The 12,698-nt window shown below is 43.7% G+C and overlaps 1 long non-coding RNA gene across 2 annotated transcripts; it reads right to left on the reverse strand.

Moving 5' to 3' along the window:
• Positions 1-1,753: 1,753 nt before the first annotated feature.
• LOC310706111 lies at positions 1,754-12,301 on the reverse strand. 2 transcript variants are annotated; one of them, XR_014525688.1, is made up of 3 exons: positions 12,132-12,301; positions 8,926-9,120; positions 1,754-1,904 (listed from the first exon to the last, which is right to left on the reverse strand). It is a non-coding gene; the product is annotated as an uncharacterized lncRNA (long non-coding RNA). The 2 variants fall into 2 exon arrangements; XR_014525689.1 differs by lacking the exon at positions 1,754-1,904 and adding an exon at positions 5,698-6,073.
• Positions 12,302-12,698: the final 397 nt, after the last annotated feature.

Consider the following 12,698-nt stretch of genomic DNA (forward strand, 5'->3'; position numbering starts at 1 on the left):
CTAACGTATGTGAAATTCCCTGAGAACTCCAAAGCACTCTATAAGTGCCAATGAAGGTGCCCTTTTGTGAACAGAAGGCATTCTTCTGTCTCTGAGAGGGCTGTGATCCAGGGGAGGAAGTGGAATGAGATGGTTGCTGATTCATCCTCCACTGGTAGTCCCTCGCAGTTCCTTCCACACTTTCCAGAAGGCCTTCAAACCTTCTGGAACAGATGGGGTGGGTGACGTTCAGGTGCTACTGGGGTAATTATTGAAAATTGCCTCTTCCCTTCTGTCAGCAGGCCCTGGGAGCATCCTTTCTCTGAGTGGAAGTCTATTCAGGAGATCTTGGGGTCTAGATTGGTGCTCTATGCAAAAGGGTGATCGTCTTAATACATGTCCTCCAAATTTCCTGTGGCCACACATCTTTCTGTTTTCACTCACTCTAAACCCATCACACTTGCATCTCCTCTTTTCTTGAACTGCTGCTGCATGTGAATTAAGAAGGGCAATTCCTGCACAACTCATTATCTTCCCATGTAGTGGACAAGAAGCTATAGGACAGGGTTTCCCAAACTCAGGTCTCCAGCTGTTTTTGGACTACAACTCCCATCATCCCTAGCTAGTAGGACCAGTGGTCAGGGATGATGGGAATTGCGGTCCAAAAACAGCTAGAGGCCCAAGTTTGGGGAACTCTGCTATAGGATGACCTCTCTCCAATGTGGCCACCCACTGTCATTGTGCAGCTGCTAGGCTTCCACTACTTCTGGAGGCTATGAATACAAGAGGAATAAATTTCCTCCCTGCTTGTATTTATTTATAATTATTATATCTTATAATATTGTGTAAAGAGTTAGAGACCAGGACCGTCACTAAGGCTACAGTCCTAGACATACCTGAGAATAAATCACACTTAACTCAGTGGTACTTTGAATGTAGAGGAACCAAACTATGTAATCAGAAGAATCACATGGCAGAACATTTGGTTTACAAAGCAGATAAGAATCTCAGGTGTTTCCACCAACACTCATTAGCCTATACTGCATTGCTCAGCTCAGTGGGTGACACCAGGTGTGCACATTGCTCCTGATTTTGTGCCTGATGATGTGAGCAGGATAACAACCTGTTCTGTTTTACAAAAGGACAATGCTCTGTTTGAAGAGCTATCAAAGAACAGTCCTCTATCTGAAGGGTCCAAGTTGAGTTGAAAGATGAAGAACCATGAAAAGAGAGAGCAGGGCCTTAAAGTTACCACCTGGACAGCAAACCAAGCAGGAACACAGCTTATCCAATCACAGTCCTCTCCACTATGGTGAGATGTAATGTGTTTTTATTTAAATTATAGTGCTTATAATACTTGCATTGTTTTAATTGAATTATTTCTCGATTTGCACCCATACATATTTATTAGCATACATAAATCTTGTGCAAATCTGGATCTTCCTCATCTTATGGGGTGATGCATTTCCACTTGGCGGAGGGTGATGTGTAAGTTCCCTCCTGTGTAATGTGTAGTTTTCCGTTTGACCTTTCATGTCTGTAAGTAAACTTTAGATACAGTGGTACCTTGGGTTAAGAACTTAATTCATTCTGGAGGTCTGTTCTTAACCTGAAACTGTTCTTAACCTGAAGCACCACTTTAGCTAATGGGGCCACCCGCTGCCACCACACGATTTCTGTTCTCATCCTGAAGCAAAGTTCTTAACCCAAGGTACTACTTCCAGGTTAGCGGAGTCTGTAACCTGAAGCGTCTGTAACCCAAGGTACCACTGTATGAACCAGGAAAGCTATTCCTGAAACCGAGCAATCCAGTAGATGAGAGGAATGTGTGTTTTTTATGCAGAGTAATGGCAGCTACTATTTTCTGAACCTTCATTTTGCGTTTGTAGTTTCCTTTCCTAGTGATATCAAATAGTGCAGCATGACTGAAAAAGAAAAGGAGAAAGAGTTAAATGGGAAAGGGCAGGACTATGCCCTGGCATGCCAACTACAGTTTGCTGAGGGTGCTGAATGCTAACAAGCCATTATTTGCTCTAACCCCAATCAGTCACAACGAGATAATTAATTCATGTGCTGACCATATGACCTGAATTTCTGCAAGCAATTGGGACGTAATTCCCCCCACCCCGACATGAGAACAGTAGTTCACAGTATGCAATCATTTTCAACAACATAAATGTGCTTTATCTTGGTTTCCCAAAAGCTTGCAGAATAATGTGCATTTACAGAAATCCATATGGGTGGGCGAATAATATTTTGGCTGCAGACAGCTTTTCTTCATCATCAATGCCTACACAAAGGTTCATTTCATTAGCTTCTAAATACGTTGGGGTTACAAAGCGGGTGTTCACCTTGTCCTTTCATTTTATTTAATGTTTTTAGCATGCAGTCAAGGATCTATTTATTAAATAAAGTTTTGCTTCAAACTGCCAGATTGCTTGAACGTATATAGTTTCATAAGCCAAATATAAAAAGTTGGGTAAAAATCACCATCATGCACTGAGCTTTTTCTGGTCTTCATCCTTGTCCGTATCTCTGAGTTGAGCAAGGACCCAGTTTGGGAAGAGACCATGAGTGTAGCCATGATTTGGGGGGGGGGGTCAGGCCTTTTGTTAGGGGCAGGCAGAACCTCAGTTTGCTCTGTATTTTTATTGCTTTTTATTGATTGGGGGGCAGCTGCCCCTCCCTGACCCGCCCCCTTGGCTACACTCACGGAAGAGACAATAACCTGATGGTAGACTTCACATGGTATGTCCCAGTAGTAGACCAGGAAAGAGCAGGAGACCTTGGAAAACCATGATCAAAAAAGCTGGGCAAGACCAGACTAGATAGGCCAATGTTGTGGTTGGTTTCTTGACTCCATAAGGCAACTTCATATAGTCACATGGCTTCCTTTGGGGAACTTGGACATCTAAGCCCAATTGAGTCCTTCTAACCATCTGGAAAGGGATGCGGGTGGCGCTGTGGGTTAAACCACAGAGCCTAGGACTTGCTAATCAGAAGGTCGCCAGTTCGAATCCCCACGACGGGGTGAGCTCCTGTTGCTCGGTCCCTTCTCTTGCCAACCTAGCAGTTCGAAAGCACGTCAAAGTGCAAGTAGATAAATAGGTACCGCTCCAGCGGGAAGGTAAACGTTTCCATGTGCTGCTCTGGTTCGCCAGAAGGGGCTTAGTCATGCTGGCCACATGACACAGAAGCTGTACACCGGCTCCCTCGGCCAATAAAGCGAGATGAGCGCCACAAACCCCAGAGTCAGCCACGACTGGACCTAATGGTCAGGGGTCCCCTTTACCCTTTACCTTTAACCATCTGGAAAAGGGGCAATGGCAGTTTGTGGCAGTGGTGTCCTCTCAGTGGCTGTGGCTGCCTAAGCCACCATGTTGTGCACCTCGCTTCCTATGACCTTCCCTTCAACCTTTGCCATGCAATCGCATAAAGCCTGCATCGTGGCCATCATTTCCTTAATTTCTATTTTAGCCCCATGCTTGGCACTCTGTCCCTGATGGGAGCTGACTTTTTGCCAGCCCATGTTTGTCAAACACCTCCCCCGTCTGTTTCCATTTTGATGGCGAGCTAACTATGAACATTAAGAGGAGCCCCTGCTCTGTTAGATCCCTCTAACCCAGCATTTTGTTCCCACAGTGGCCACTTAGATGCCCATGGGAACCCCACAAGCAGAACCTGAAAGCAATAGCAGCACTCTGCCCCCCCCTCCCAATTTCCAGCAACTGGTTTTAGATGTATACTGACAGCGGTGGTAGGACAAAGCCAGACCCTCCAAGTTTACCTATTTTCCAGGGACAGCCTGGGATTTACAGAAACTCTCCTGGTTTCTGATTTGATCCTGGAATGTCCTGCTTTTCCTTAGGATGTCCCTATTTTCATTGGAGAAATGTTGGAGGATATGGTAGGACGTCCCTATTTTCATTGGAGGGTATGGACTTATGCAACCCCTGAGCCAAGCAGATAAGTGACCATGCAACCTTTAGAAGACACCTGAAGGCTGATAGGGAAGGGATTTTTTAATGTTTAATTTTTTTATATTTTTATATACGTTGGAAGCAACCCAGAGTGGCTGGGGCCATTATTTATTTAGGACGTCCCTATTTTCATATGAAAGATGTTGAAGGGTATGCAAAGCCATTGTGGCTATGTCCCCAAATGCTTTGCTTCAAAGTCCCCCCAGACATTCCTTATAGTTAAAGATAGATAGATAGATAGATAGATGAATCTGCTGCCTAATTTACTTATATTATGTGCCTGATGGACACTGACTTTGCTTAGAGGTCCTGCTCTCTGCCAGAAGCTTCCACCCTTTCCCTTTAAAATCCGCTGAGTCCGTTTACCTGCTGCTGTTCTAGCCAACAGAGTTGCTGGGGAAATAAAGAAGTGACTTCTAATGAGTTTTAGAATTTGCCTTCAAGGTGACGCCGCTATGCTAGAGTAGCTTTAAGGTCACGCCAAGTGGGAAACAATTGATGGATGCGATATAATAACGGAGACAAGCTTTCATTTCAAATCTAGGAATAACTCAAAATGTCCACCCTTTAATTACTTTTGTCAAAACACATATTTTAGATGCTATCGGTTCACGCTAATATTGTGAAACAGTATGAAAAATTGAGAACTCTGAAAGTTTTTCTCCCCTTTAATGACACGGCAGCATTACATTTTCCAATAGGCTGGTTGCTGAGAATTTATGGTTGCAGGTGCCCTCGTCAGACTTAACTTTATTCAGGTTTATTAAACATTTATTTTCTGCTGAGGGGGAAAGTATTGAAAATGGGATTTATTTTTAAAAATTAATTGTATGAAATGATACTAAGAGGATAACACTAAACATGTCACTAAAATTGAAAACATTTCCTCTGAAGGACATTACTCTTTTTTATTTTGCCATCAAATGGCACTCTAAAATATTTTGGATATTGCAGGCATCTAATGCAATTAAAAGTTAGCTCATTGCATAAAATAGCTGTGAAAATTGACAGAAGTGCTACAGGGGTGAATGATTGGGTGTCTTTTTTTGAAAAATGATGTGGCAAAGGTAGAGAAAATAAAGCATTGGGCAAGAAGTATTTGAATAATAAAGCATTCTCAATGATGCTATATTTTAAAAATGACTTTCCAGCCTATTCCTCTGAAGAGAACTATTTCAAAGAGAACTGACTGGATTATGTGCTGGTTGTGAAAGCCACTACCAGCACTGACCTTAGTGGGACAGTTTCTCTAAGTTATGTCCACCAACTTTGGTAAGGGGAAAAAAATGCCCTGTGACTGCTGCAGTGCTAGAAACACTGCTTAACTCTGTGTATACCAAGAAAATGTGGCGTGAGGCAAACCTGGTTGGTAATATTGGTCAACAAATCATCTTTTCTCCATCTGTGCTCTGTCACTTTTAAGGAGCAATTTTAAGTAGGGTGCTGACATGATGGTACCATTTTAGTCTCTTTATACAGTGGTACCTTGGATTAAGAACTTAATTTGTTCCGGATGTCCGTTCTTAACCTGAAACTGTTCTTAACCTGAGGTACCACTTTAGCTAATGGGGCCTCCCGCTGCCGCCCGCCACCACCACGCAATTTCTGTTCTCATCCTGAAGCAAAGTTCTTAACCCAAGGTACTATTTCTGGGTTAGTGGAGTCTGTAACATGAAGCGTCTGTAACCTGAAGTGTCTGTAACCTGAGGTACCACTGTACTGTGTTTTTATCACCATGCTGGGCAGACGGTGGTTCTTCTGGGCTTATGGATTTTAAGTTTATGGGGTGTTTTAAAACTTGAAAACTGCATTTTGTATCATTAGCAAATGCTACGTTTGTGACAAGATTTTTCTAAAGCATGAGAGAAGTAAAATAAGTTGATTTTGAAAAAGTGGTTTTTATCAATCAAAGAACCTAATTTAGCCAAAGTGAACAATTTTTAAATCTTGGTGATTTCCGTGGGATAACTTTAAGTCTGTTTTTTTACTCCCATTGAAATCAGTGGGATTTGGCTGGATCATACCTAGAATTTCCTGTTTATTTGAACAGCTTTTTCAGTTACTCTTGATTTTTCTCTTTCCAAGTTGGAAATTTGACTACTTCATTTTCAAAACTGAAATAAAACAAAATTTAGAGCAATTACTAGCTGGATTGGAAAATGAATTATGCATGTATGCAATCTAGGATATGCATTATATACAGAAAGAGACATGAATAATGAAAACCTCATTTCTACAAAGGATAGATATTTTGGGCTGGCATATTCTGCAAAGGGAGAGTAATTACAACTTATTTTCTGCCCCCAAACCATCAGAATCTAGTACTAGGTAGATACCTATAAACTGAGCTTTGAACAGACATATAATCTCTTTCTACTTAAAGCCAAAAGTTTCAGCATTGACTGATAAAGTTACATTTTCACTACCCAATCAAAGAATACTATTGCATTCTGCAAAAATAAAACAAACATTTTAAATGCATATAAATGCAATTGCTTTTAAAATATTGAAAAAGTTATGATCCTGGAGCAGACTGTTGATAGTTTTGAGAAAATTTCTAGTACAAATATTTATATTATTTCCAACACTGATATGTAGTTATAAGTGGCTGGGTAAGCCACAGGGAAAAATATTACAATCATGCTGCTTAAACTTACCACTTGGATTCTAGACAGTGGTGGCTGGTGCTGACAATTCCTAAACTTGGTTACTCAGCTGCAAGTCCCATAAATCAAATGAGCCAACCCTCAAGTAAGTGTGTGTTGGATCACAGCTGTGCAGCTCAAACATGGATATATTTACTTTGAACTAAGGCTCTCTTTCTTCAAGGACACATACTCCCCGGTCTGTGTATGTAGGATAGCAGTCTTACAGATTTAATTGCCTGGGTTTTATGATAATCTTAAGGTAAAGGTACCCCTGCCCATATGGGCCAGTCGTGTCCGACTCTATGGTTGTGCTCCCATCTCACTTAAGAGGCCGGGGCCAGCGCTGTCCGGAGACACTTCCGGGTCACGTGGCCAGCGTGATGGAGCTGCTCTGGCAAGCCAGCACCAGCGCAGCACACGGAAACGCCGTTTACCTTCCCGCTAGAAAGCGGTCCCTATTTATCTACTTGCACTTAAGAGTGCTTTTGAACTGCTAGGTGGGCAGGAGCTGGGACCCGAAAGATGGGAGCTCACCCCGCCATGGGGATTCGAACCGCCGACCATACGATCGGCAAGCCCTAGGTACTGAGGTTTTACCCACAGTGCCACCCGCGTCCCTTGATGATAATCTTACAGCATGCCTTTCCTGGCATAAGCTTCTTGACTTAGTATCTTCATCAAATGAGAAGTGTTTATGGCCTTAGGCAGAACAGTTGGTCCTTGTTCTTACCTTTCAGGTAAGTGCAAGGACTGATCCACTTCTGGCATTTAGCTTGGTTGGCTGCTGTAAGAGGGCAGATCCCTCAAAATGCCTGTCAGGAGATCTGACCAAGCAACTGAATCGAACACTCGCCCTCATGTGGCACTACTACACTGCAGCCATAGGTTCTTCACTTCCTGGTGCTCCTTTGGAAGATGTTAGACTGATAGCCACAGTGGAGCAGAGCTTTTTCACGAGTGTGGAATTGTGTCCTAAGATAGGCCCACCAGGTTCAGAGTGACTGTTATGGTTAAAGGGTTTTTATTCTACCAAGTCCTTAGGGCAGAAGCAAGTACAGTGGTACCTCGGGTTAAGTACTTAATTCGTTCCAGAGGTCCATTCTTAACCTGAAACTGTTCTTAACCTGAAGCACCACTTTAGCTAATGGGGCCTCCCGCTGCCGCCACGCGGTTTCTGTTCTCATCCTGAAGCAAAGTTCTTAACCTGAGGTAATATTTCTGGGTTAGCGGAGTCTGTAACCTGAAGCGTAAGTATCCCGAGGTACCACTGTATCTCATTCTTACCACTGTGTTTTTATGATTACTTTTCTGACAATTTTAATAATATCATTATTTGCAGCAGATGTTAAATGCAAAGACCTTTATCCAGCAATGCATGGGTGTAGCTGCTGGGTGTAGCTTTGTCATTCAGCTGCATCAGTCAGCTGTTGGGTGGGGTGGACACACATGGAAGGAGGGAGAGGAGGTGGCATTGGGCACAGCTTATGCACCAGTGGTCTTCTCTCTTCCCTCCATGTAATCCAAAGGCCTTCTGCTGTCCAGAAAGAATGGAAGGGGGTGAGCACAGCAAAGGCCTTGCAAGGAACTCCAGGCAGCCCAAGGAGCAGCCAGGAAGCCATTTTGATCTGATTTAGGGCAAGGGGGTAATCTGATGTGGAACGGAGCAAATTAGCTGTCTGGTACCATGGCATGCCTCTGGAGGCACACTGGCACCTGCAGGCACGTACAACCCCAACCTCATCAAGACCTTTTCATGTCAAGTGGGAACATCTGAGGGGGCCTTTGAACCATGTCCAGCTGGATGCTCCACATGATCAGGAACCTTGAGTTTCCTGGGCTCCAGATTGTCTGGGGGCTTTAAAATACAGTCACCTGAATGTTCAATAGATGCCCCCCCCCCTCAGAACTTCCCACTTAATACTGGAAGGTCAGGGTGGTGCACAATGGATGGAAACACTGGGGACAGGGTTGATGTGCCCCATCTCTGCCACCCCACCCTCACCAGTGTGGTGTAGTGGTTAAGAGCAGTAGACCTGGTGAACCGGGTTCACGTCTCCGCTCCTCCGCATGCAGCTGCTTGGGCTAGTCACACTTCTTTGAAGTCTCTCAGCCCCACTCACCTCACAGAGTGTTTGTTGTGGGGGAGGAAGGGAAAGGAGAATGTTAGCCGCTTTGAGACTCCTTAGGGGAGTGATAAAGCAGAATATCAAATCCAAACTCTTCTTCTTCTTCTCACATGTTGTTTGAATACCAGAATTGGACTTATGTTTCAGTATTAAATCAACACTGGCAAAAAATAAAGTTTAGGTTATTATTACCTCAGATTGTTTGACAATTTACAGTTGTATGTCTCCAGTGGGTGGCGGAGTAGGAAATTTGTAAGTACAGGTGCAGGTGTGGTGCAGGTGCAACAGCAGAGCCAAGTTGTAATTACTTTGCTTTGCAGCAACCGATTGGTCCAGCCCATTTTTCAGCCTTTCCTCCGCTTCTCCAGTCACCCCTCCCTCAAATATCTGTGAAACCATAAGCTCTGTGACATGCAAATAAGAAAGAACTGAAATATTTATATGGATAATGAGAATCTTCCCACCTTGGATACAGTTTTAAAAATTAATAAGGTATATAAACCCACAAACTCCTTGGAATGAGGCATCTTGTAATGAAATAGCGTCATTCGATAGCTCCACCCAGGGATAAAATTGCAGACTGCTCACTTCTTCACTGGTAGGGACCTTGCTGTGATTACAAAGTGAATGATCTAAACAATGACAACAATTTATTTATACTTTGCCCATCTGGCTGGGTTGCCCCAGCTGCTCTGGGTGCCCTCCAACACACATAAAAGCATCAAACATGAATAGTAACATTCTGATCCAATAGAAAAAGTCACAATAACTTTAAAATAAACAACATATCAAATAAAGCAATATTCAATAATCCATTAGAATCTACGTAACGGTAGACAGTAAAAATAAACATCAGCAAATAATAATTAAACAGTTTACACTTATCAGTTACAATAAAGAATTACTAATCTATACTCAATAAAAATAACAGCAAATCACAATTGCATAAATAGCACAAAACATACAAAACCATGTCAAATGATCAAATTGAGAAACAAGAGCACACAACTTATTAAATTAATTTTTAAAAAAATAATCCCTGAGCTTCTCTCTTCCTAGCTGCTTCTGCTGTTCTTGAAGTTGTGGTTTGGGAAAGGGTTTCAGGGCTGGAGGGTGGGGCAAAGCAGGATAGAAAAGCCATTGCCTGATGAACGTACTTTATTTTATTGGCATCAGTTAAAAGATGTGCCAGTTTCTGAGTCCACTAGATTCAGAAACCTGAAGGCTGGAAGGTGAGGAGGGAAGAGAAGGAAAAGGTGTTGCACTGGGCCTGATGGAAAAACTCAAATGTGTGTTTTGTAACTTTTAAGATGGAACAGAGAAGGCACTGTATAAACATAAATAGATTGGGCTGTACCTGGGAGGAAAATATTGTAGACTTGCCCAGCTGTGACCAGCTTCAGGTCAAAATGCACACATTAATTTTGTCTTGTAGCCACCCTTTCCCACTGTTTGCCCATACATTGCTGTTTGGCCTTATCTCAACTAGTTGGCACCCATTGGAAGGTTGGGCCAATCATCTGTGAAGTCCTGGTTGCCAAGTGACTGTTGGTGCTAGTTTGAAAATCATTGCCCTCAGCTGTGATGGGCTGTTCTATGGGACATGAATCTGTGATGTTTGAAAAAAGTGTACTTGGCTATCCAATTTAGAACACATAGGTGATATTTAAGTTCTACGCAGAGTTAAGATAAAGGTAAAGGACCCCTGACAGTTAAGTCCAGTCGCGAACGACTCTGGGGTTTCAGCGCTCATCTCGCTTTACTGGCCAAGGGAGCTGATGTTTGTCCGCAGACAGTTTTTTCGGGTCATGTGGCCAGCATGACTAAGCTGCTTCTGGCAAACCAGAGCAGTGCACGGAAATGTCGTTTACCTTCCCACTGGAGCGGTACCTATTTATCTACTTGCACTTTGATGTGCTTTCGAACTGCTAGGTTGGCAGGAGCTGGGACTGAGCAACAGGAGCTCAGCCTATCGTGCGGATTTGAACTGTCAACCTTCCAATTGGCAAACCCTAGGCTCTGTGGTTTACACCACAGTGCCACCTGCAGAATAGACACATTGAAATGAAGGAGCATAACTTGTTGTTGTTGTTGTTGTTGTTGTTGTTTAGTTGTTTAGTTGTGTCCGACTCTTCGTGACCCCATGGACCAGAGCACGCCAGGCACTCCTGTCTTCCACTGCCTCCCACAGTTTGGTCAAACTCATGCTGGTAGCTTCGAGAACACTGTCCAACCATCTCGTCCTCTGTCGTCCCCTTCTCCTTGTGCCCTCCATCTTTCCCAACATCAGGGTCTTTTACAGGGAGTCTTCCAGGAGCATAACTAAGGCCCAGTAATTTCCATGGGTCTACTCTAAGTCAAACGTAGTTGAATACCATCCCATGTGTGGGTCTCACCCAACAAACCCCATCAGTGAAAGCTCTATGGAAGGACTTCCACTTCCACGGCAGGGCTTTCTGGCTCCTCCCCCTGCAATTGAGTCAGGTGGTTGGGAGAATTCCTCCCAAAACAGCACATGATGGAGGACATGGTGTATTGTTATTTCTGGCGAGCTGGGGTGCTTGCACAGATGGAACAACTGGAAGAGGGTGAAGCTGAATCCCACCCCATCTACTGAAATCCAGTCCAACATACTTGTTCCCTGTATCTGTGCAGTTCATCAGCTCTGTTGTGGGAAAGCATTAAACACCTGCAGGAATGCTGTGCCGCAGTTTCTAAAATGTACAAATGTGTTAAGTCTCACCGCTACTCCCTTTTTGATGATCATTATAATTGCTAATCACTTGGCATGTAAGGAATCTCCCAGCGACCTACACAAATTTAAAAGCATTAACCATCCTCTGCTAAGTTATTTTAATTTTTTAACCTTCAGCCTGGAAAGCTCAGTTGGTTAGAGTGTGGTGCTGATAATGCCAAGGTTGCAGGTTCGATCCTCGTTTGGGACAACTGCGTATTGCTTCTTTGCAGGGGGTTGGACTAGATGATCCTCAGGGTCCCTTCCAACTCAACAATTCTATAAAAAAACAACCCCTAGAATATCCCATCAAACTGACCAGCAGCAGGGTGGAGAAGCACTGCTTACTTGGCTTCCCAACATCGAGGTTGCTGCAGGTGCAACAGCAGAACCAAGCCAACTCTCATGCTGCTCTGCCCACATTGCACTGACCTCCCCCTGCCCCCTGCCTCTCCCTTCTCCCTTCTCCTCCCTTCTCCCTTCTCCCTCTCAGTTGCTGGCAATGACCTCCCTGTTGGGAAGCCAGATGAGCAATGCTCCCCCATCCTGCTCCGCCAGCCGCAATAAAAACAGACCCAACAAAACAGCCGCACAAACATATAATCAGTAAGCAGCAAAATCATGACAATCTGTCAAATGCCTGGGAGAAGAGATACATATTTACCTGGCTCTGAAATTAACGTTTCGCCAGGCAGACCTCGCTGGGGACAGCATTCTATTTGTCAAAGTCTTCTACCTTCCTTGTGTACTGCTTATGGAAATGTAGAGGGTCTGAAATGTGAAAAATATAAAACGTTCAGAAAACATAAATAGTAACGGCCACAACCTGAGCTTGCAGCAAGGCATGCTGATTTGAAACCCTGTACCGGAATTCCCATTGTTCACTCTGCTTAGCAACCAAGTTATGATACTCGTAAATGAGTAATCATTCTTGGCCAGTCATAGCTCAAGACAAGGGGATATTTGTTTAGTGAGCCCTTAGTTATTGATTAACTCCTCAAGCGCAGACTCATGTAGTGGTTGATAAGGGAAGAAAGTGCATCCAGAGAGATGGAGCCACACCAGCAGCTGTTATCAAAGGGACTGGGGTTGCCTATAGACAAAAGCAAATTATCACTTTATATCTGTGTAGCTGTATGTGCAATGACAACTGCGAGTTTTAAAAGGAAGGCACTAGCAAAATAAGAGGATAAGCAATCCTTTGAACCTGGCTGGGGTGGAGTGGTGGATG

This window comes from Podarcis liolepis, assembly GCF_965112155.1.
Source record: "Podarcis liolepis genome assembly, chromosome: 4".
In the NCBI taxonomy this organism is placed as follows: domain Eukaryota; kingdom Metazoa; phylum Chordata; class Lepidosauria; order Squamata; family Lacertidae; genus Podarcis; species Podarcis liolepis.